Here is a 25,625-nt window from a genome sequence, read left to right as displayed (position 1 = left end):
TCCCCCAGCAGATAGAGAGGGGAAGGGAGTTGAGGGTCGGATGCCGAAACAAACAGAAAGGAGAGGAGAAGAAACTGAAAATCCCGGACAGAGCCAGACAGAACCAAAACAAGAACAAGAGAGGGGAACAGGCTAGAACAGAAAAACAAATTAAAGTTGGGTTTCTTTTACGGTTTAAAAAAAAAAAAGCATTTTGGGCAAATGGCCACATTGCCCAGTGGGAGAAAATGCTTTTTTTTTCAGGAGAAAAACAACAAAAATGGGTGGGGGGTGGGTGGGAGAGAACTACACAAACCAAGCAGCCTTGAGGGGCGAGTGTTGTGTTTGCAGCCGTGAGCGAAAACAGCTCCAGGAAGGAAGATTGTTAGTGGTGCGAAAAAATGGTTTGCAGGACTCTCCTGGTGGAATACTTTTTGGGAAGGTGTCAGTGTAGTAGGCCAGGGAGGGAGAGCCCAGCTGTCCATGGGACCGGAGGAACATTTCCACCCTTCCCATCAAACCAACCAACATCTCTCACCCACGAACCAGCAATGATAATACATTCTGGATGAACACCATGTTATATCCCTTTACCACAGAAATATTGTGTAAGCCCCAAAAACTGACCTACCACCACCTTGGATGGGGGATTGTACAGCCAGAGCCATCGGGTAGGAGACTTGGGATCAATAAGAACGCGGAAATTTGGTGTGCCCAAAGCCAGTTTCTCAGTCCATCAATTTCAGTGCTGTGACAGAGGTCTCCCATGGGCTTTATTGTGAAATTCCAAGACCTTTTGCATGCTAGACATTTGTAACTGCCACTCAACTAGAACTTTACTCCCACCCATAAAAAAGCTGGTTTGAATTGGAGCAGAGAAACTGGCAGTCGGGTTCTCCACGGTATCAGGTAAGCCAAACCTAGAGATGTCAGGCATCAAACCTGGGAACTTGTATATGCAAAGCAGATATTCTGGACTGAGATGCATCTCCTAATTTATAGCAGCACATTAACATGCTTTATTTGACCTGTTCGGCAGTAATGGTGTAAGTGCCATTGATCACATGTAAGTGCAATTGACCACATCCCTTTATTGTGCACCACCACTACCAGTTTGAAGCCCAGGAGAACAATTCCCAAATAGAAAATGACATTGACCCTCCCTGTTGAAAAATGGCCTCTCATGAACCTGAAATGACCTAGAAGGTGCTCAAAATATAGCCCAATTCACCACCAATTCCACTACGTTATGTTGTAGGCAAGCGTCAACCTGAATGTGGCCTCCAACCACCAATCCTTGACCACTTTGATCTTTCCTAGCTCTTCTTGGAGCTCTGTGATCTTGGCCTCGGGATCTCATGATTGCTCTACAATGGAGCTAGGTCTAACTCCCCATTTCCCAAATAGAAAATGACATTGACTCTCCCTATTGACAAATGGTTTCTCTTGGACCTAAAATGACCTAGAAGGTGCTCAAAATATAGCCCAATTCACCACCAAGTCCACTATGTTATGTTGTAGGCAAGCGTCAACCTGAATGTGGTCTCCAACCACCAATCCTTGACCACTTTGATCTTTCCTAGCTCTTCTTGGAGCTCTCTGAAGTGAAACCTGGGATCTTGGCCTCAAAATATAGCCCAATTCACCACCAAGTCCACTATGTTATGTTGGAAGCAAGCGTCAATCTGAATGTGGCCTCCAACCACCAATCCTTGACCACTTTGATGTTTCCTAACTCTTCTTGGAGCTGTGTGATCTTGGCCTCGGGATCTCATGATTGCTCTACAATGGAGCTAGGTCCAACTCCCCACTACCCAAATAGAAAATGACATTGACCCTCCCTATTGACAAATGGCCTTTCATGGGCCTAAAATGACCTAGAAGGTGCTCAAAATATAGCCCAATTCACCACCATGTTATGTTGGAGGCAAGCGTCAACCTGAATGTGGCCTCCAACCACCAATCCTTGACCACTTTGATCTTTCCTAGCTCTTCTTGGAGCTCTCTGAAGTGAAACCTGGAATCTTGACCTCAAAATATAGCCCAATTCACCACCATGTCCACTATGTTGGAGGCAAGCATCAACCTGAATGTGGCCTCCAACCACCAATCCTTGAGCACTTTGATCTTTCCTAGCTCTTCTTGGAGTTCTCTGAAGTGAAACCTGGGATCTTGGCCTCAAAATATAGCCCAATTCACCACCATGTCCACTATGTTATGTTGGAAGTGAGCATCAACCTGAATGTGGCCTCCAACCACCAATCCTTGACCACTTTGATCTTTCCTAGCTCTTCTTGGAGCTCTGTGATCTTGGCCTCGGGATCTCATGATTGTTCTACAATGGAGCTAGGTCTAATTCCCCACTTCCCTAAAAGAAAAGAAAAAGATCCCCATACTCATCAATCCGAACAAAGAGTAGACATTTTGCAAGCAAAGTACATACTACATCCTTTGGCTACCACAAAATAGATGAGCACGTCTTGAGTGGTTGCGTCATGCTAATGTTCATCTTCCTCTATTATTCTGCATTAGTCACAAGACAACATCAGATCACAAACACATTTTGCATCACTTAATTCCATGCTCACCTCCTCCATTCCTATTCTTGAACGATTCGAATACATTAGAATTCTTACTTTATTGCCATGGGGAACCCATTACTTGAAAATGCGGGATATGAATTTAATCAGTAAATAAAGTAAATAAATAAGCATGCGTTGACACGCTATGGATGTTTCTCAAATACAAGACAGACAGCGAGGTTAACACTGGCCACTCATCTGGTCACCTGTGGTGAGTAAGCCTTCGCCTCCGGGCGAATGTCTTCCAGTGACTAATACTGATATATGCGCAGAAGGACACATATTATCGTGAGCTGGTAATTTCTGAAGATTTCTTTGCAAGACTAGACTGAAGGTTGCTAAAGGGCAAACAGTTATGGTCAGACTTTGTCTAGCAATCTCATTTTGTTCACTGGCATTGATACAGCAAAGTGCCGAGTTCGATTTGCACCAGTCTGCGCACCCATGCCCAGGAACTCGTTATTTCAGGCCCATTGGTTGTGGGTTCAATGGTTGCGTTATACTCTGTTATCATGTTAATTTTATTCTGTTTTATGTATCACAGTGTGTTATTTTAATTACCGTATATACTCGAGTATAAGCCGACCCGAATATAAGCCAAGGCACCTAATTTGACCACAAAAAACAGGGATAACTTGTTGACTCGAGTATAAGCCAAAGGTGGGAAATGCAGCAGCTAATAATACATTTCAAAATAAAAATAGATACCAATAAAATTACATTACCGTATATACTCGAGTATAAGCCGAGACAGCTAATTTTACCACAAAAAAACTGGGATAACTTATTGACTCGAGTATAAGCCAAAGGTGGGAAATGCAACAGCTAATAATAAATTTCAAAATAAAAATAGATACCAATAAAATTACATTACTGTATATACTCGAGTATAAGCCGACCCGAATATAAGCTGAGGCACCTAATTTGACCACAAAAAACTGAGATAACTTATTGACTTGAGTGTAAGCCAAAGGTGGGAAATGCAGCTGCTAATAATAAATTTCAAAATAAAAATAGATACCAATAAAATTACATTAATTGAAGCATCAGTAGGTTAAATGTTTTTGAATATTTAACGTATTTCAAATAAAAACAATAAACTAGCTCTGTAAGTGGAAACGTAAGATCAACAAAAACAATATGGTATCAACAATAATTTTATACTACTACTACTACTACTAATAATAATAATAATAATAATAATTCATTTGTATCCCACCCTATCTCCCATGGGGACTCAGGCCGGCTTCCAACATAGTAACAGGCAAACATTCAATGCCTATATAAACAATGCAGAGCTAGATATACATCTATAATTATATATACAGTAGAGTCTCACTTATCCAACACTAGCTTATCCAACGTTCTGGATTATCCAACGCATTTTTGTAGTCAATGTTTTCAATACATCGTGATATTTTGGTGCTAAATTTGTAAATACAGTAATTACTACATAGTATTACTGCATATTGAACTACTTTTTCTTTCAAATTTGTTGTATAACATGATGTTTTGGTGCTTAATTTGTAAAATCATAACCTAATGTGATGTTCAATAGGCTTTTCCTTAATCCCTCCTTATTATCCAACATATTCACTTATCCAGCATTCTGCTGGCCCGTTTATGTTGGATAAGTGAGACTACTGTAATTCATTTGTATCCCACCCTATCTCCCATGGGGACTCAGGCCGGCTTCCAACATAGTAACAGGCAAACATTCAATGCCTATATAAACAATGCAGAGCTAGATATACATCTATAATTATATATACTAATTTCACATATGCATTTAATGATTTAATCAGAGTTGAACAGTCATATCTTAAATTACAGTTTGATGTAAAGATTCAAAAACATGTAAACTACTGATTCCTCAATTAATGTAATTTTATTGGTATCTCGGCTTATACTGGAGTCAATGTTTTCCCAGTTTTTTTTCTGGTAAAATTAGGTGCCTCGGCTTATATTCGGGTCGGCTTATACTCGAGTATATATGGTATTATATATTATTATATTGTTATAGTGACACAGGAGACATGGTGGAATGATGTCTTCCTGTCTGCTTCTTCATTCTGGCTCAGAGCTCCTTTGACGCATCAGGAATTGGTCTTTGGAGTGTTTTCAAAGCCGGAGGTCCCATGTTAAAGTCTTCCTGATTTCCATGTCTGCTAAGACCACCTACCCATTCATTACCTCCCAGTACAGTCTTGATATATAAAACAGGATCCCGAGGACTAGGAGGAGGATAAGCAATATGGGGCCACATACTTCGCTCCTGCTTCTTAAAGGGTGCAGTTGATATCAGATCAAAATGCCATTACTATTCCTTTTGCACCAGCCCTTCTGTCACCATTCATCATCGCGTCAGCTTTCGACCTGGCACTGGCAGCTGTTTCCGAAAAAGGACCCAATTTCATGCAAATGAGGGCTTTGCACTCCCTTCTTGAATGTGCAAACACACATGCTCTCTCTATCACACACTCACACACACACCCACAGCAATCAATCTGTCAAGTGGCCACAGCTTATGCGCCCATTCCATACTCACTGGTGCAAAGCACACAGACTGATAGAATGCCTGATGTTCTCCCAAAAAGAAAGAATACAGTGTTCCCTCACTTATCGATGGGTTTAGGTTCCAGGTTCAAATCCAGAGAGCGGAGTGAGCGCCTGCTGTTAAGCTCCAGCTTCTGCCAACCTAGTCGAAAACATGCCAACGTGAGTAGATCAATAGGTACCGCTCCGGTGGGAAGGTAATGGCACTCCATGCAATCATGCCAATGGCCACATGACCTTGGAGGTGTCTACGGACAATGCCAACTCTTCGGCTTAGAAATGGAGATGAGCACCAACCCCCAGAGTCGGACACGACTGGACTTAACGTCAGGGGAAACCTTTACCTTTTTACCTTACATTATTTTAAAAATAAATATAGTGTCCCTACTTCGCGGATTGTCACTTATTGCGGAAAATATATTTTAATACTGTATTTATACATTATTTTAAGGGGCCCCTGGTGGCACAGTGCGTTAAAGCGCTGAGCTGCTGAACTTGCAAACTGAAAGGTCCCAGGTTCAAATCCGGGGAGTGGAGTGAGCATCCGCTGTTAAGCTCCAGCTTCTGCCAACCTAGCAGTTCGAAAACATGCCAATGTGAGTAGATCAATAGGTACCGCTCCAGCGGGAAGATAACGGCGTTCCATGCAGTCATGTCAGCCACATGACCTTGGAGGTGTCTACGGACAACGCCGGCTCTTTGGCTTAGAAATGGAGATGAGCACCAACCCCCAGAGTCAGACACGACTGGACTTAACGTCAGGGGAAACCTTTACCTTTACCTTATACATGGAAAAGTTGGAAGGAGCTAGCCATGTTCTGCTCCATGAAGAGGACTGAGAAGGGACATGGGATCATTCTTTAAATAGCTCATAGGCTGTCACAGAGGGTAGCACCAGGCTTGTAGTTATAGGAGAGTAGATTTTGATTGAACATTTGAAGGAACTTTTTGACAGTAGGTGTGGTTCAGCAGTGGAACCAATTTCCTAAGGAGGTGAACTTTTTCAAAAGACCTTGGACAGTTCCCTGTTGTGGATACTTTGGCTGGAAATCCTGCCTTGAGCAAGGAGGCTGCACTCGCGCCCATGAGCTCTGTTACAACTCTGTCATTCTGAGATTTTAAGCTGTCTTACACTGCAGTGGACCACTTGCCTGTCTTGCTCAGTATTCTGTGCATCGGCCAGCAGTGATTCTCCAGAGTTTCTTGACAGAAATCTTTCTCAGCCCAGCCTTTCTCAGCGTCTGCATGCAAAGGAGTTGCCCTCCCACTGAGTTGCAACCTGTTTGCAGCCATTCCTGCGCTTCTTTCTTCCGCAATCAGATAGGGGGTAATGGGACTGTAGGACAACCAAGATCTCTATAAATCTCAATTGAATCAGTGAGGTCTTATGCTCGACAGCATCCGGCTCACCCAGTTCTTGCCAGGTGGAGCCTGCACCTGCCTTAGGATCCTATATCTTCCTGGAATTTCATTTCGCTGCTCCCAATCTGCTTTTCGATGAGGAGTTCATCCAGGAATGCATATAGATAAATCCCCGGTGACTTGCAGTGTTTTTATGCTATACAGTTCTGTGGAACTACCGTATATACTCGAAGATAAGCCGAGTTTTTCAGCCCTTTTTATTTTAGCTGAAAAAGCCTCCCTTGGCTTATAATGGGGTCAAGATCAACAGAACCTGGAGGACATTGCTTGCAATATATGATATATATGTATCTCTCTTATCCTCCCTTAGCAGTGTTTAGTTTTCCAAAGCCTCCCTCGCTCTTAACCAAGGGAATGTTTTGAAAAGGTAGAGAAGCCCTTGCAAGTCAGGAAGAAGAAAATATATATCCATTAATCTTATAAAAGCATTTTCCCCTGAAATATTGGTTAAACTCTCCTACAGATAGGCATTAACCCCCCTGCATGCATTTGCAATCCCTATGTATTTATATACCTGTATCTATCTAGCTATATACATTAATTTTATATATGAATTTTCCCCTCATATCTTTGCAGGTCTTTGCAAATCCTATATACATATAGATCCATGTATCTGTATATCTGTATCTGTATATATACATTATTTAACCCACTGATGCCTTGATTAATGTAATTTTATTGGTATCTATTTTTATTTTGAAATTGACGAGTAGCTGCTTCATTTCCCACCCTCGGCTTATACTCGAGAATATACGGTAAGTATTTTGGCTTTATCTTACAGAACCCTCACATTTGTAGTTTGGTGAGCAGCTTAAAGTTTTACATAGATGAGCATTAGAGCTCCCTAGTAAAGAATTCGTGACCAAACTACAAATCCAAAGCTTCCTTAGATTTATGCATTGGCAGTGAAAATAGTATGAAACTGTTGTAACTGTCTAGTGTAGGTGTACTCTAAGGAGCCCCAAATAGATGACTTGTGAGTAGATTCTAGTAGTGGGTGGCATGTGTAAAAATTTGCTAGCATAGTGATGGGCTTTTGAGAAGGAGATGCTGGAAATGGTGCGTGTATGGTACGAGGGTTATCCAGAAAGTAGATTACGTTTTGGAATTAAAAATGAACAAAGTATAGGAGAAAACATTTACCATATGCAGTTGAAAGCCATACCCAAATACCACTTCTCAACATAGTCCCCATTGAAATCTAGGCACTTATCATAGCGATGAAGGAGCTTGGCAACTCCTTCCCAACAAAACTCTGCTGCTTGCGCCCTCAAAAAGTATAGGAGAAAACATTTACCATATGCAGTTGAAAGCCACACCCAAATACCACTTCTCAACATAGTCGCCATTCAAATCTAGGCACTTATCATAGCGAAGAATGAGCCTGGCAACTCCTTCCCCACAAAACTCTGCCGCTTGCGTCCTCAACCAGCCGGTCACCCCTTTTCGCAGTTGCGCAGCGTCGCCAAAACGCTGCATTGTCAGCCACCCTCCCCATTGTTGGAATGAGGATGAAGAAACAACTCCCACCCAAAGACTCCAAAAGATCCCCACACGGAGGGTCGCACACGTGAAGTTCTGGAGTCTTTTGGGTGAGAGTTGTTAGCCCCAGCTTCTACCAACCTAGCAGTTTGAAAACATGCAAATGTGAGTAGATAAATAGGTACCACTCCGGCGGGAAGGTAATAATGCTCCATGCAGTCATGCCACTGGCCTCATGACCTTGGAGGTGTCTATGGACAACGTCGGCTCTTCGGCTTAGAAATGGAGATGAGCACCAACCCCCAGGTCGGACACGACTGGACTTAATGTCACCGGCATTTTCCTGGCATTTCCTTATGGGTGCCTAAATACCTCCCAGTATTTATCTATTCACATTTTTCTTTTGAACCACTAGGTAGGTGAAAGCTGGGCTAAAGGCTAGGATCTCACCCTGACTCAAGCTTCGAACTGTCAACCTTTCGACTAATAAACCAACATTTCAGCTGGTAGTTTAACCTGCTGTGCTAAAGCCTGGCCCCAAAGATAACTGCTCAAGACTGTGTGGAAGGGGCTGGTCCTGAAGCATTTCTGGAACTGGTTGTAATATGATTTTATTTATTTATTTACAGCATTTATATTCCGCCCTTCTTTCTCACCCCGAAGGGGACTCAGGGCAGATCACATTGCACACATAAAGGCAAACATTCAATGCCATAACATAGAACCGAGGCAAAGACAGACACAGGCTCCGAGCTGGCCTCGAACTCATGACCTCTTGGTCAGAGTGATTTGTTGCAGCTGGCTGCTAACTAGCCTGCACCACAGCCCGGCCCAATGCACAGGTATGCATGAGAAGTACTACAGTTGATAATGAAAGGCATGGCAGGGGATTAGACCACACAGCCCAACTCTGCGATTCTACGATTCTGCATGCAAGGCAGCTGCTATGGAAAGATGCATATTGCATGCACTTGAAGGTGTGAAATGATGAAACGTGAAGGTGAGCGCGATGCACCAGGCACTCAAGTCTCCCTGCAAAAGGAGACTGTTGCTTTGTTTCATTTTCTTGCCTCGGTCGCCTGCCGTGGGTTGCTCCTTGGGCAACCCCCCCCCCACCCCCCCTCCGCCCCCACCCCCCGCCCCCAATTGCCTTGCTTGAAGCAGCGAGGATGACGACGGGCAGAGCCTGAATTCACAGCCTGCCCTTTGGGATTTATCCTTTCCACTTCACTATGTAGACGCGGAGAGTGGGCGGATGTGTGCGAACGTGTGCCTTTGTGCATTGCTCACAAGTCTCCCTCCCTTTTGCTCCCCTTGAGCCAGAAAGGACTCAGAGAGAGGAAGGGTTACATAGGGGTTCGGGGCAGGCTCTCAATAATAGAGGGGGTGTGATAGTAGCAGGGAAGGGGAAAGCCATGCGGGTGGTGCGCACATGTCTCCTGCTTTCTTTCGTCTCCAAGTTCCCTCTGGTTTTGTCCGGCTGCAAGATCCTAACCGGAGCCAATTCCGGCTCACTTAGTGGGGGCTGCCGCAGCCGGAGCAATATGGCCGCCGCCGTCATGCCTGAGGGACCACTGGAGTGGTCTCCATGGCAACGGGAGGAGAGAGCAGCATCCTAATGTGCTCAGACTCCTTTTCCTTCTCCGCTCGGCTCAGGCGCTTGACAGGCCTTGGAAGACGGGAGGCGAGGACCGGGACCCTCAAATCTGCATCCTCCTCCCCTCCAACCCACATCTAGAGTATAGACGCAGGCATGGGCAAACTTCAGTCCTCCAGGTGTTTTGGACTTCAACTCCCACAATTAATAATAATAATAATAATAATAATAATAATAATAATAATAGAAGGCCTGATCCTTGCAGCCCAGGAGCAAGCCATCAGAACAAAGGCAATGAAGACCCTAACCAGTACAAGAAAACCGCACTGCAAACTAGAGCTGACAGCTGGCACAACAAAACATTGCATGGAAAGTTCCTTGACAAAATTGAAGGAAAAGCTGACAAGGAGAAGACCTGGCTCTGGCTCACGAATGGGACCCTGAAGAAGGAGACAGAAGGCCTGATCCTTGCAGCCCGGGAGCAAGCCATCAGAACAAAGGCAATGAAGACCAAGATCGAAAAATCAGCTGATGACCCAAAATGCAGACTCTGCAAGGAAACCGACGAAACCATGGATCATATCCTCAGCTGCTGGAAGAAAATCGCACAGACAGACTACAAACAGAGGCACAACTCTGTGGCCCAAATGATTCATTGGAACTTAGGCCTCAAGTACCACCTCCCAGCAGCAAAGAACTGGTGGGATCACAAACTTGCAAAAGTATTGGAAAATGAGCATGCAAACATACTGTGGGACTTCCGAATCCAGACTGACAAAGTTCTGGAACACAACATACCAGGCATCACAATTGTGGAAAAGAAAAAGGTTTGGATCATTGATGTTGCCATCCCAGGTGACAGTCGCATAGATGAAAAACAACAGGAAAAACTCAGGACCTCAAGATTGAACTTCAAAGACTCTGGCAGAAACCAGTGCAGGTGGTCCCGGTGGTGATTGGCGCATTGGGTGCCATGCCAAAAGATCTCAGCCGGCATACACAAGGAAACTATTCCTGGCCTCGATGTGCCTGAAAGGACTAAGAGAGAGGACGAATGGACTGGGAGGGTTATTCCTATCATCCAGCATGCCAATGCCTTAAATCAAGAAACAGCTTTTTAAGATCTACAGAGATACTCTCTATTGCAAAGTCATTTCTTCATAATATCACCTGCTTGTAGCTTAGTCATGACTTTGTACCTTCTGTCCTCCTTCCTTCCTTATTTATTTATTTATTTATTTATTTATTTACAGCATTTATATTCCGCCCTTCTCACCCCGAAGGGGACTCAGGGCAGATCACATTACACATATAGGCAAACATTCAATGCCTTTTTAACATAGAACAAAGACAAGACAAACATAGGCTCCGAGCGGCTTCGAACTCATGACCTCCTGGTCAGAGTGATTCATTGCAGTTAATTGCAGCTGGCTTGCTCTCCCGCCTGCGCCACAGCCCAGGCCCTTTACTTCCTTGATTTAGCTATGCTGATAATCGTGCCATTACCGATCAGGCAGGGAGCTTTGAAATGGTTGAACAGAAGCTCTCTGAAGCTCTAGGTGATCTTACTGCCTATTATAGGGAAAACCAGCTGATTCCAAATCCATCTAAAATGCAGACATGTGCTTTTCACTTTAAGAACAGACAAGCATCTTGAGCTCTGAGGATTACCTGGGAAGGAATCCCCCTGGAGCTAGTTTATTGTTTTTCTTTGAAATACGGTAACTATTTAAAAACATTTAACCTACTGACGCCTCAATTAATGTAATTTTATTGGTATCTATTTTTATTTCTGAAATTTACCACTCTCGGCTTATACTTGAGTCAATGTCTTCCCAGGTTTTTTTGTGGTAAAATTAGGTGCTTATATTCGTGTCGGCTTATACTTGAGTATATCGGTAATCAATGTGTTACAAACACACATACACTCACAGAAAGCAAAACTCTTATATTCAAGGTTTGTGAATTTCTTTGCTTTCCTATATAAGGAAGATTTTGGCTTAGAGACATGTATTTTGAAGCATTTAGTATATTCTGAATCTCTATAATCCTTGTCTGTATATTGTATGTTCTATGACTATAGCATTTATAGGAAATACTGTCTTATAGTTTATATTATTATATTATATATCTGGTTATAGTGGCCTCTTGCCTTAGGAGAAGAGAGAAACCAGGACATTTTAAAAAGGTTTTTTTTTAATCGTGTCAGAAGCAACTTGGGAACATACTGCAAGTTGCTTCTGGTATAGGAGAATTGACTGTCTACAGAGACGTTGCCCAGGAGATGCCCAGGTGTGTTATCCTCCTGCTGTGTTCCATTCAGTGCCGTTTGTCTTTATTTGCTTTGAATTACTGAGTTTCAATATTAACATCATCAATACAAAGTAAAGTAGAGTTTTGCTTATCCAACCTTTGCTCATCCAACCTACTGACGCCTCAATTAATGTAATTTTATTGGTATCTATTTTTATTTCTGAAATTTACCACTCTCGGCTTATACTTGAGTCAATGTTTTCCCAGTTGTTTGTGGTAAAATTAGATGACTTGGCTTATATTCGGGTTGGCTTATACTCGAGTATATACGGTATGGTACATCTCAACCACCCCAATTTCTTTTTTTACGGATTAATTTTGTCTCTTCCTTCTTTCCACCCATTTGACTTATACTTGAGTATATACAGTACTCCAGATTCATTAACCCCAGAAAACGTCCTCATTCCATGCCACAGAGTATTAACATAAATTAGTATCCTAAATGAGAGCCAGTGTGGATGAGGAGGAAACTATTGCCTACCTAGGACATGGAGGGAGAGAGTATTGGGGGAAATTCTGTATTTTTGGGACACCTGGATTTAGGAAGAAAGTGGGTTTCAATCCACTGCAACAACAGTGTATACTTGTCATAAGCCGTGGCTACATGATCCATCCATCATCAAATAAATCTGCTTTTACCAAATGGCTTTGCCTTAATTTCATCAGTCTGTAATCTGGTTTGGTGGAGTGGTTGTGATCAAAGCAGCTCCGATCAATTCATAACAAAGGGGACGGAGCAGGATCCTCTGATGAAAGGCTATGACATCCACAGCTCTTTAATTAAGAATAAAAGTTTGATGGGGAAGCACTGAGAGCTATGTGCAGTTCTACATGCAGTAGGCTGAGGCTTAATTCAGACAAGATGGGAAAAAACAGCCTATGAAATAATTCACCATGATTTACAGGAGTTGTAGGGACTGGGATGTATAGTTCATCTGCAATCAATGAGCACTCTAAACTCTGCCAATGATGGAACTGGAACTAACTTGTCACATAGAAGCTCCCATGACCAAGAAAAAATACTGGAGGTCTTTGGGGAAAATTCACCTTGATTTGGGGGAGTTGTAGTTCACCTCCATCCAGAGAGCACTGTGAACCCCAACACCGATGGATCTGGACCAAATTTGGCACACAGACCTATATCCCAAAATTGGATTACTGGAGTGTTTGGGTTAGGGTTAGGAAACTGACCTTCCTTTCTGGGAGTTGTAGTTCACCCACAACCAGAGAAACTGTGACCTCCACCGATGATGGACCTGAACCAAACTTGGCACGCAGAATCATAATAACTAACTTGACCTACTGGAGGGGTTTGAGGGGTCCGAAAACATAGTGGGAGTTGTAGTTTACCCTACAGCAAGAGAGCACTTAACCTTACCAATGATGCATACAAAGCAAATTTGCCCAACATAACAAGCTTTAAGTACTGATGAAGTTTTTTGGGATTAACCTGGCATTATGTGAGTTGTAGTTCATCCACAACCTGATGGAGTTTTTCGGGTTATGCCGTTAGGACTGGCACCACATGTATCTGCACATGAAAGCAATCCCATCCACAGTATCTGGGCTTCATTTATTTATTTACTACATTTATATCCCGCCCTTCTCGCCCCAAAGGGGACTCAGAGTGGCTTACAAATAATATTTATCTACAGTGTATTATATTATATTAGCACAGCACTACACTAGCACAATATACCAGCATATTGCAGCACACCACTATACTGTACTATTACCGGTAATATTACGTGAAATAAATAATATATAATTAATATTATTATATTGTATTATTATTAGTATTAAATTGCATTGCATTATAATATTATCATCATGTAATATTAATAATAATATTATGATGTGATACAATGTAATAATGCAGTAGAGTCTCACTAATGTAATATTAATAATAATATTATGATGTGATACAATGTAATAATACAGTAGAGTCTCACTAATCCAAGCCTCACTTATCCAAGCCTCTGGATAATCCAAGCCATTTTAGTAGTCAATGTTTTCAATATATCGTGATATTTTGGTGCTAAATTCGTAAATACAGTAATTACAACAGAACATTACTGCGTATTGAACTACATTTTGTCAAATTTGTTGTATAACATGAAGTTTTGGTGCTTAATTTGTAAAATCATAACCTAATTTGATGTTTAATAGGCTTTTCCTTAATCCCTCCTTATTATCCAAGATATTCGCTTATCCAAGCTTCTGCCGGCCCATTTAGCTTGGATAAGTGAGACTCTACTGTATTCAAAAAAATTTAATCTACTGATTAATTTAATTTTATTGGTATCGATTTTTATTTCTGAAATTTACCACTCTCGGCTTATACTTGAGTCAATGTTTTCCCAGTTGTTTGTGGTAAAATTAGGTGCCTCGGCTTACATTTGGGTTGGCTTATATTCGAGTATCTACTGTATATATTATCGTAACACAACCACACAATACAGAGCAGGGAGCTTATATAAACATATATCTCAAATTGAAGGAAATCTAAATCCTTGCTTAAACTACAAAAGGCTGGTCTAAATGAGTCCCTCAATGTATATTTGGTATAAAAAAACTCCACTGTGGCAAAATGAGGCACATTATGATAAAACACATATTGTGCAATTTAAAATCGTTTTCTTTTCTTTCTTCCTCTCTAATAAGAGTTGGGGGACCGATCCATCTCTGGGCGGGGGAGGCTTAACCTTCCATTGCACCCCTGACTGGTTTTTGTTTCAAAATTCCCTCTCTGCGTAGGAGCTCCAAAGGCAGAAACGGGGTTTTCTTTGCCTTAACCGGCACAGGGGGGCCAATTTTGCAACAAAAAACCAGCTGCAGAGGAACAAGGTTTAAGCCTCTTTCGCCCATGCCAGTCTTGACACAAGCTTACTTGAAGCTTTTTAAAAAGGATTTTAAACCACACAGGACTGCACGGAGCTTAGATCTTACTCTGGGAGTGACTTTCGTGGCTTCTGAATGTTTTCTTTGAAACACAGGAGCCCCATGGACCCTCCTTTGACCCCAAAGAGTCCACCCCAGGAATCCACATATTGCATTGCCAATGCTTTCAAGCTCTCCTTCTTCATTTGGAGTGAAGAACCCTTATAATAAACCCAGATTAAAAGTCCTTTTGTAGACAATTATCACTCAGAACAGAAAGGTCACACTTTGATGTCATGGCTGGGATATTTGGCTAGGGTCACAAAAAATGGGGTTTAGTTCTGAAACTCAATGGATGATATGATAATATAATAATACCATATATTCTCGAGTATAAGCCAACCCAAATATAAGCCGAGGCACCTAATTTTATCACAAAAAAACTGGGAAAACATTGACTCCAGTATAAGCCGAGGGTGGTAAATTTCAGAAATAAAAATACATTCCAATTACCATATATACTCGAGTATAAGCCGACCGGAATATAAGCCAAGGCACCTAATTTTATCACAAAAAAACAGGGAAAACATTGACTCCAGTATAAGCCGAGGGTGGTAAATTTCAAAAATAAAAATAGATACCAATAAAATTACATTAATTGAGGCATCAGTAGGTTAAATGTTTTTGTAATTGGGATACATTTGCAAATTCCAGTCAATTACCAGTGGTTTGAACAGAGAAAATGGCTTTTCAGCCCATTATATATATTAATAGGCTGGCTTTCATGATAGTTGTGCGTATGACAAACAAACAAACAAAAGCCTTCAAGAAAAGGCTCTGCTTCCAACAGCACCAAACTTTCCTGAAAGCAGAACGTATTAGTTTCACACTTCAGAGCCAATTAACAGCCAAGCAGACCCGTGTTTTCGCTTAACGGTGCCAGCATGTTTATGCTAAGTGCCTAATGTTACAATCCCGTTTTTTCCGTATCCCATTTCGCCCCCTCCCCAGCTCCTCAAATCAATGAATACGGTACTCCATCATTTCATCTGAAGAAGTGGATTGCAAGCCACAAAAGTTGATACTAAAACAGGAGGGTTGAATGAAAAGTAATGCCTCCACCTTTGTAACTCCTCAACAGATGGCAGTCCTGGTCTGTGGCAGGTAATGGCTTGTTCAGGAGACTCTCATCTACAGTTAGCTCCATTTGGCGGGAAGCCTTAGCATTGAACGGTTGTGTTGTTAAAGTGTGAAGTATGGAACCCTGTGCAGACGGAGAAGCCTTAGCATTGAAAGGTTGTGTTGTTAAAGTGTGAAGTATGCTTGGCTATCGGAAGATCTGTGCACAGTTGGTCCTGTGAGACGCTGGTTGTGGAAACCGAGTGTCGACTTCTTCCCGTGACGGCTTCAGAAAACTTGTTCATCGTTGGCAGAAATGTATCCAATTATCTGGTCATTATGTGGAAAAGTGAATAGTGGTAAAGAGCACATTCTTAGGATTATTTCTGCATTTGATTTATTAAAATATTCCCATCCAAACAGAAGTAACGAAGGTGGAGGCATTGCTTTTAATTCAACCCTCGTAGATTTGGTCTTAAAGGTTCTACAGAACGGCTTTTTTTCCTTTACTTCCCATACTGAAACAAACCAGCATGGCTAACCCTTAACAGATTGCTTGTGTGTATATTGTGTGGGTATACCTTTCCTCCTCTGCAATGCATCCATTCCTGGAGCCAGAATTGACATCTGGACGCGCACGGCTTTGTTTGGCATGCACACATCACACCCTCGCCCACAATTACTTCCCACGCTGTCTTTGTTTTCCGACCGGGGTCTGCAGCCCCCTTTCATTCAGAGGGGAGCAAAGAAATTGGGCAACTGGTTTTCCTCGCACACCTCATTCTCTCTCCCCCTCTCCTGCCACCCCTTCCAGCTTCACTTTCCCCTTTGTTTTTGTTCCAGGAAGTCACGACATCAAGAGCAAGTCAAAGTCAAAGCCACAGCGCAAGGCACAGAATCTTATCTCGCCGGCACAGATACTGCCTGTTGTGTTCCCCTACCAATACCACTTGCTACGCAGGAGAGCTGGAAGGCACAGGACCAGTGAGCAAAGTGTGAGCATACACACATACACACACACACACACACACACAGAAGGCAGACTCATTGGTAATAGTGTGCGCACACAACCAATACAGCATTCCTAATTGGCGCATGGTGTAAAGTGGCAACTCATTGCCAAAGGAGGTATTCTCCAGGGAGCATCCCAAAACAATATTGGAACTACAGTAGAGTCTCACTTATCCAAGCTAAACGGGCCGGCAGAAGCTTGGATAACCGAATATCTTGGATAATATGTAGGGATTAAGGAAAAGCCTATTAAACATCAAATTAGGTTATGATTTTACAAATTAAGCACCAAAACATCAGGTTATATAACAAATTTGAGAGAAAAAGTAGTTCAATACGCAGTCATGTTATGTTGTAATTACTGTATTTACGAATTTAGCACCAAAATATCATGATATATTGAAAACATTGACTACAAAAATGGCTTGGATAATCCAGAAGCTTGGATAAGCGAGGCTTGGATAAGTGAGACTCTACTGTATTTTGGCAGTCTTTAATTTCCTATGGCAACTGGTGGCTCCTGCGTCTGAGGAAGTGTAGAATCTGCTCTGGTTTTCAGTCTGAATGTTAATGCAGCTACGTATATCCAAGGTGCTTCACAAAATAGTATCTGCATTTTGAACGAATCATTGAAGTTGGACTAGAGCTCTATTTCACTAGTATGGAAGCTGCCAGATGTCACTGATAAGTTTCTAAAGCAAAAACAAGAGGAGTTCATGTAAAACTTCTCTATTGCGAAGTCATTTCCTCATAATAGCCCTTACGTGTAGCTTAGTCATGACTTCGTACCTTCTGTCCTCCTTTCTTCCTTTTTTACTTCCTTGAGTTAAATTATGTTGACGATCGTGCCATCGCCGCTCAGGCAGGGAGCTTTGAAATGGTTGAACAGAAGTTCTCTGAAGCTCTAGGTGATCTTACTGCCTATTACAGAGAAAGCCAGCTGATTCCTAATCCATCACTATGCTGACGATTGTGTCATCACTGCTCAAGCAGGAAGATTTGAAAGGGTTGAACAGAAGCTCTCTGAAGCTTTAGGTGCTCTTACTGCCTATTACAGGGAAAACTAGCTGATTCCTAATCCATCACTGCTCAGAGAGCTTTGAAATGGTTGGACAGAAACTCTCTGAAGCTCTAGGTGATCTTACTGCCTATTACAGGGAAAACTAGCTGATTCCTAATCCATCACTATACTGACAATCGTGCCATCACTGCTCAGGGAGCTTTGAAATGGTTGAACAGAAGCTCTCTGAAGCTTTAGGTGCTCTTATTGCCTATTACAGGGAAAACCAGCTGATTCCTAATCCATGCACACATGTGCTTTTCACCTTAAGAATAGACAAGCATCTCGAGCACCAAGGATCACCTTGGAAGGAATCCCAATGTATTAAGGGAAGCAAGAAGGAAAAAGTTACAAAAATGGTACAGAACTCCTTCACAACTTTCACGTTTTTTACCAGGGATGAAGGATAAGTGTTGGCACGGTCGTGAACAAAGAGGGGTGTTTATATCATATGATATGGGAGTGCGATCAAGTGCAAGAATATTGGAGAATGGTTGAAGGAGAAATCAATAGAATGCTAAATCTACAAATAGTAATACAGTAGTCTCATTTATCCAACATAAACGGGCCGGCAGAACATTGGATAAGTGAATATGTTGGATAATAAGGAGGGATTAAGGAAAAGCCTATTAAATATCAAATTAGGTCATGATTTTACAAATTAAGCACCAAAACATCATGTTACACAACAAGTTTGACAGAAAAGTAGTTCAATACGCAGTAATGCTATGTAGTAATTACTGTATTCACGAATTTAGCACCAAAATATCACGATGTATTGAAAACATTGACTACAAAAATGTGTTGGATAATCCAGAACGTTGGATAAGTGAGTGATTTTCCATGGCCAAGTAGAGATCCGAACCTTGCTCTCCAAATCCTAATGTGGTGACTCTTTATTCTCCCAGCAAACCTACTGGGTTTGTTAGCCGGGGAAGGTGTGACTCTCCCACGGTTCCCTAAATATTATTTGGGAACCAGCCCACAGATATGCCAAATCCCTGCCTGAACTCTAGCAACTACATACTGTCTCTTGGTACGGAAATATATGTGGTTTCTTTCGTTCTTGACAAGTGTTCTCACCCATGTGTTTATTCAGACTCTGATTGCAGCTATTATCAACAAAAAAGCAAATATTGATACAATGTTCTGATATGACAAAGCAGCACAGCAATGTTTGAAAAATGGGAATAAACAACTAGTAAAATGTTGTAAGCTTTCATGGCCGGGATCACTGGGTTGCTGTGAATTTTCCGGGCTGCGTGGCCATGTTTCAGAAGCATTCTCTCCTGACGAAAATGCCTACATCTATGGCATCATCAGAGGTCATGAGGTCTGTTGTGGGGTTTATAACAGGGCACTTGATGAACCAACCTGGACACACCATATTATTTGAGAACACAGAAATGATGGACCACTCTAACAACCAGAAGCATTCTCTCCTGACGTTTCACCCACGTCTATGGCAGGCATCCTCGGAGGTTGTGAGGTCTGTTGGAAACTAGGCAAGTGGGGTTTATAGCATCACATTTGATGAAACAACCTGGACACAGCATATTATTTGAGAACACATAAATGGTGGACCACTGTAACAACCAGAAGCATTCTCTCCTGACGTTTCGCCTACATCTATGGCATCATCAGAGGTTGTGAGGTCTGTTGTGGGGTTTATAGCAGGGCACTTGATGAACTAACCTGGACACATCATATTATTTGAGAACACAGAAATGATGGACCACTCACAACCAGAAGCATTCTCTCCTGATGTTTCGCCCACATCTATGACAGGCATCCTCAGAGGTCATGAGGTCTGTTGGAAACTAGGCAAGTGGGGTTTATAGCATCACACTTGATGAAACAACCTGGACACAGCATATTATTTGAGAACACAGAAATGATGGACTACTCGAACAACCACCATGTCAGACTACACAGAGAAGCCACTGAAACCTACAAGCAGGTGGACAATTTCAACGGAAAGGAGGAAACCATGAAAATGAACAAAATCTGGCTACAGAAAGCACGCTGAAAAAGGATCCGGCTATCCTTAATACATTGGCAGCTGAGGGGGGTTTGATATTTAGCTTGTCAGCCGCTTTAAAAATAGAAAGATAGACACTTAGCACATGCCCATTATTATCCTCTGCTGTTATTACTGCACATATTTTGGAGCTGAGCCATGGTACCAAGACCTGGATGAGATCCAGCTGGAAAGGGAGGAAAAGCAATAGAGCTTGCACCAAACTTATTTTTGCTGTCATATTCATACTAGAAAAAGGGAGCTCATTTGCTCCAATATTAACTATGCAGTGTAACCATCCCCGGCTTTTATCTAAAGTTACAGGAACTGACCTATAGTTTTCCAAAATAGGCTCTAATTTAATGTTTAATAGGCTTTTCTTTAATCTCTCCTTATTATGCAACATATCTGCTTATCCAACGTTCTGCCGGACCATTTACGTTGGATAACCGAGACTACTGTACTACTTTGGTTCATACAAAGTGCTTATATTGTCTATATAAAGGCTATATGATATATGCAGAGGCAAAGCTATATAGGCAATAGTCTACTATTTTCTGGCTTATGGTCCCTACACCAGCTTGGTTGTAGCTGGGGCTAACAGCGGGTGCTCATTCCTCCAAGGTCATGTGGCCACTGGCATGACTGCATGGAGCGCCGTTACCTTCCCGCCGGAGCGGTACCTATTGATCTACTCACATTGGCATGTTTTCGAACTGCTAGGTTGGCAGAAGCTGGGGCTAACAGCGGGAGCTCATTCCTCCAATGTCATGTGGCCACTGGCATGACTGCATGGAGTGCCGCTACCTTCCCGCCGGAGCAGTACCTATTGATCTACTCACATTTGCATGTTTTCGAATTTCTAGGTTGGCAGAAGCTGGGGCTAACAGCAGGTGCTCATTCCTCTCCCTGGATTTGAACCTGCGACCTTTTGGTCCACAAGTTCAGCCGCTCAGCGCTTTAACACGCTGTGCCACCGCCCGCCACTCTGAAAATCCCTAGAGGAGACATATTTTGTCAGATGCAGGTAGATGAAACTGTGGGCACAAGGGTCGTACTGTAGTTGCTTTTTGTTATATGTTTGACTCAGTTTTTATTCCATGTAAATGTTACTCAATAAAAATGATTTTTTTTTTGAAGCAATAAGGAACCAAAGCTCTGTAGCAAGGATGAAAGGGGCATTGATTTCAGATGAGAGGTAACTGCGAAGGCGGAGGGGCACCATCAAAGTTAACCCAGCGTGTGCTGAGAATGCAGATTCGCAGAGAGGGAAATCTGTGACATCAGCAGCTCGGCCTGGCCTCTCCTTTAAAAATTGCTCTGCCTGTTTGAACAAGAGAGCCGGCCGATTTCTTGGCGAGAGGAGTCAAGATGCCACCAAAAAGACAAGGAAGAAAGGAATGTGTGGAAGATAAGAGCAGGTGATGGAGTGCACGGCGCCGGCGCCGGCGGGGGTTTAATCTCAGGTCTCCTTCTCCAGGCGACGCAGAGGGTAATTTTTCTTGGAGATGAATGCTGTGCTCTGGCAGCCACCGTCTCCACGTGGCACAGAATCAACAGGAGGAACAGCAGAAAAGGCCATGATAAGCCCGACCTCTGGATCAAGGGGTTGGACAGACAACTGAATTAACCACTGGGTTCATTGCAGTGGTTGGAATGCCTATTTAAAACTGCTATGTGCCTGTAATGCAGCTAAATGTATAGAAAGTTGACCTGAAAGGAATAATAATAATCTATCTATATAAAAGAGTGATGGCATCAGGGCAACCCGCAAAACAACAAAACTACAGGCCCCCCAACCTCGAAATTTGACAACACAACCCATCATTAATGGCTCTAGGTTGATACAACAAAAAGAAAAGAAAAATAAAGTCCTAATTACACGGAGAGAAATAATAGTTTTTATCCAATTGCTGCCAGTTTGAAGGCTAAGCTCTACCCACTTGGTCTCCTAGCAACCTACTCAGCCCAGGGGACAGGCACAGTTAGGCCTCACTTAGGCCTCTTCCACAGATTATCAGATTTTAACTGGATTATATGGCAGTGTAGACTCAAGGCCCTTCCACACAGCTATATAACCCATTTATAATCTTATATTATTTATTTATTATTTATTTATTTACAGTATTTATATTCCACCCTTCTCACCCCGAAGGGGACTCAGGGCGGATTACAATGAACACATATATGGTAAACATTCAATGCCAACAGACAAACAACATATATAGACAGACTCAGAGGCATTTTTAACATTTTTTTCCAGCTTCACGATTCCGGCCACAGGGGGAGCTGTTGCTTCACTGTCCACTAGTGGCTGTACTTCCTCATTCCTTTCCTCGTGTTTTGCTGGCAGTTTTTTATGATGTTGTAAATTAGTTAAATTAGCCTCCCGCATAAAGCGTACCTAAATTTCCCTAATTGACAGATGCAACTGTCTTTCGGGGCTGCATAGGTCAACAGCAAGGGTTATTATCTGCTTTGCACTGGATTATCTTGACTCCACACTGCCATATAATCCACTTCAGTGTGCATACTAAACATAAAGACAACCACACAACAGACATTCAATACCACCACTACCTCAACAATTTCTCACCAACACCACCAGACAACACCACAGCAACGCGTGGCCGGGCACAGCTAGTGATTCTATATAAAAATGTCATGTACATTTGTAGGACTGAGTAAACAACAAAACCACTGAACCAAATCACACCAAATTTGGCCACAAAAGACAGCCAACCAATCTATGTCTTTCAAACAAACAAAAAAACCCTGGAAAATAAAGTCCAAATTAGAGAAAGAGGAAGAGCTATTTTCAACCCTGGTTGCTGATCAGAAGGGTAGGCCCCGCCCCCTTTAGGCCCTGCCCACTTCATCTCCTAGCAACCCCCTCGGTCACAATGGCACCAGGGTACAGCCAGAGTTCAGGCTTTTTAGGCTGCAAGGCTATTCATTACTATTCCACTCGGCCAACAAAGCATTCCCATAAGCCACAGCAATGCGTGGCCGGGCACAGTTAATAATAATAATAATAATAATAATAATAATAATAATAATAATAATAATAATAATAATAATAATAGATCTGTCAACTGCAAAAGGCCACCCTACTGGGATCTGCGCGCATCATCCAAAAATACATCACACAGTCCTAGACACTTGGGAAGTGTTCGACTTGTGATTTTGTGAAACGAAATACAGCATATCTATCTTGTTTGCTGTGTCATACAATATAATAATAATAATAATAATAATAATAATAATAATAATAATAATAATAATAATAAAAAACAAGAAAAACTCAGCCGCTATCAGGACCTCAAAATTGAACTGCAAAGATTGAACTGCGGGCCCGGGCTGTGGCGCAGGCAGGAGAGCAAGCCAGCTGCAACCAGCTGCAATGAATCACTCTGACCAGGAGGTCATGAGTTCGAGGCCCGCTCGGAGCCTATGTTTGTCTTGTCTTTGTTCTATGTTAAAGGCATTGAATGTTTGCCTATATGTGTAATGTGGTCTGCCCTGAGTCCCCTTCGGAGTGAGAAGGGCAGAATATAAATGCTGTAAATAAATAAATAATAAATAAAGACTTTGGTAGAAACCAGTACAGGTGGTCCTGGTGGTGATGGGCACATTGGGTGCCGTGTCAAAAGATCTCAGCCAGCATTTGGAAACAATAGACATTGACAAAATTACAATCTGCCAACTGCAAAAGGCCACCCGACTGAAATCTGCGCGCATCATCCGAAAATACATCACAGAGTCCTAAACGCTTGGGAAGTGTTCGACTTGTGATTTTGTGATACAAAATCCAGCATATCTATCTTGTTTGCTGTGTCATACAATGTCGTTGTGTCAATAATAATAATAATAATAATAATAATAATAATAATAATAGGAAGTGTCCGAGGTGTGATCCAATACAACAGCCAGCAGAGTGTCTGTTGTGGACTCATCTTGTTGGGATGCCTTAGCATTGAACGGTTGTGTTGTTAAAGTGCGCAGTATGGAACCCTGCGCAGACGGGGAAGCCTTAGCATTGAACAGTTGTGTTGTTAAAGTGTGAAGTAGGGAACCCAGCATATCTATCTTGTTTGCTGTGTCATACAATGTCGTTGTGTCATTAATAATAATAATAATAATAATAATAATAATAATAATAATAAAAACTTTACTTCTAGACTGCCCTCTATTCCCAGAGGGACTCAGGGTGGTTAACATACATATAAACGGCAAACTTTCAATGCCACGACTACTTCACTAATATCAAAAGTATAAAATGACAATAACATACACGTTTTCATAAAAATCCCACATTAAAAAAATATATATATTTAAACAGTCAGTAAAAATATTATTGCACAGAGCGAGTGTATACCTGGACCGATTTAAGTGACCAAGTTGCTGAAAATGTTCAGTCACTTGGACCATAGCTGCTATGGAGTGGGACTGAGAGTAGGGCCTCCTCCGCTGACCGAAGTGCCCGAGATGGTCGATACAGGGAGATGCGATTTGACAAATAGCCTGGACCTGAGCTGTTTAGGGCTTTATAGGTAACAACCAGCTCTTTGTATTTAGCTCAGAAACAGACCGGCAGCCAGTGGAGCTGCTGCAGCATGGGAGTGGTTCTCTCCCTGTTAGTACCTGGCTGCCGATCGCTGAACTAGCTGTAGTTTCCAAACTATCTTCAAAGGAATCGTTTTAAAAATAAAATGATGTGGGTGGGGGAAAGGAATCGAATGAAGGCGGGGAGAGAGAGAGAGAGAGAAGCTTCAGGAGGCTTTTCCTTTGAATGATCTTGAACCTTGCAACCATCCTGACGGTAACTCTTCTTTCCTCCTGGCACGGCTGGCTGAGCGTATGTCAGGCGTAATTGCCAGCTGCACTCGTTGGGGGGTAATTTAGCTCAAGCAGCAACTGCATCTTTACACCGTGGGGTTGTATTGTGATGCAGGCTTTTGTTTCTGATTTCTCCAGCAGTTTGCTGCCAGGAAAAGAGGTGGGCAGCAGCAGAGATGGAAGAGAGAAGTGTCTGCTTTGGTTCATAGTGGATTCCTCTTCTCTGAAAGCCCGAATGCTGCTTTGGAAATCTTCAAACATGTGTGCATACTGTTAATGTGGGATTTGTGTTTATAGTGTTTAAATGCAATTTGTGCCATGCTTGTATTGCAACTGATTGCATCATCCAGAATGTACCATAGTGTGGAAAGAGTTAATTGCCAAGAAGCTATGATGAACTTGATGTGTGGCTGGAACTAGGGAGTATCCAGACACAAGTGTTTGTGCATAACGATTGCATCAGTTCAGTTCAATTCAGTTGAGTTCTGTCTGCCTAGAGTTCGAGTCAAGTTCTGTTGGAGAACAGAACAGTCCTGTGTTCATCTGTCGTCTGCAAGTCTGTTTGTGTTGAATACTGCTGCATACAGTAAAACTTTGTAAATAGTTTTACCAATGTCTCTGAGTGTCTCTTTGTTCTGCGTTCCACTGCTTCCATCCAACTACTGCTGCGCTGCAAATACTCTGACACATACATATATACGAGATTCCACCTGAACATGAGGGAGAAATTCCTAACTGGGAGAGCTGTTCAGCAGTGGAACTCTC

The 25,625-nt window shown here is 42.3% G+C and overlaps 1 protein-coding gene and 1 long non-coding RNA gene across 5 annotated transcripts in view; one reads left to right on the top strand and one right to left on the bottom strand.

Moving 5' to 3' along the window:
* The window catches only part of LOC134294704 (neurexin-2-like), an 81,091-nt gene that overhangs the window by 20,662 nt on the left and 34,804 nt on the right, over window positions 1-25,625 (bottom strand). The window lies entirely within an intron of this gene.
* On the top strand, window positions 274-25,469 carry LOC134294708 (uncharacterized). Of its 3 annotated transcripts, XR_010001434.1 has the most exons (3): window positions 274-9,021; window positions 16,774-21,048; window positions 24,999-25,469. It is a non-coding gene; the product is annotated as an uncharacterized LOC134294708 (long non-coding RNA). The 3 variants fall into 3 exon arrangements; XR_010001435.1 differs by lacking the exon at window positions 274-9,021 and having other exon boundaries at window positions 9,029-21,048; window positions 25,002-25,469; XR_010001433.1 differs by lacking the exon at window positions 274-9,021 and having other exon boundaries at window positions 9,029-21,048.

The sequence above is a fragment of the Anolis carolinensis genome, unplaced genomic scaffold (genome assembly GCF_035594765.1).
Source record: "Anolis carolinensis isolate JA03-04 unplaced genomic scaffold, rAnoCar3.1.pri scaffold_19, whole genome shotgun sequence".
NCBI classification, from domain to species: domain Eukaryota; kingdom Metazoa; phylum Chordata; class Lepidosauria; order Squamata; family Dactyloidae; genus Anolis; species Anolis carolinensis.
The sequence above is the reverse complement of the archived record's forward strand: the minus strand, read 5'-3'. Positions and strand labels throughout refer to the sequence as shown.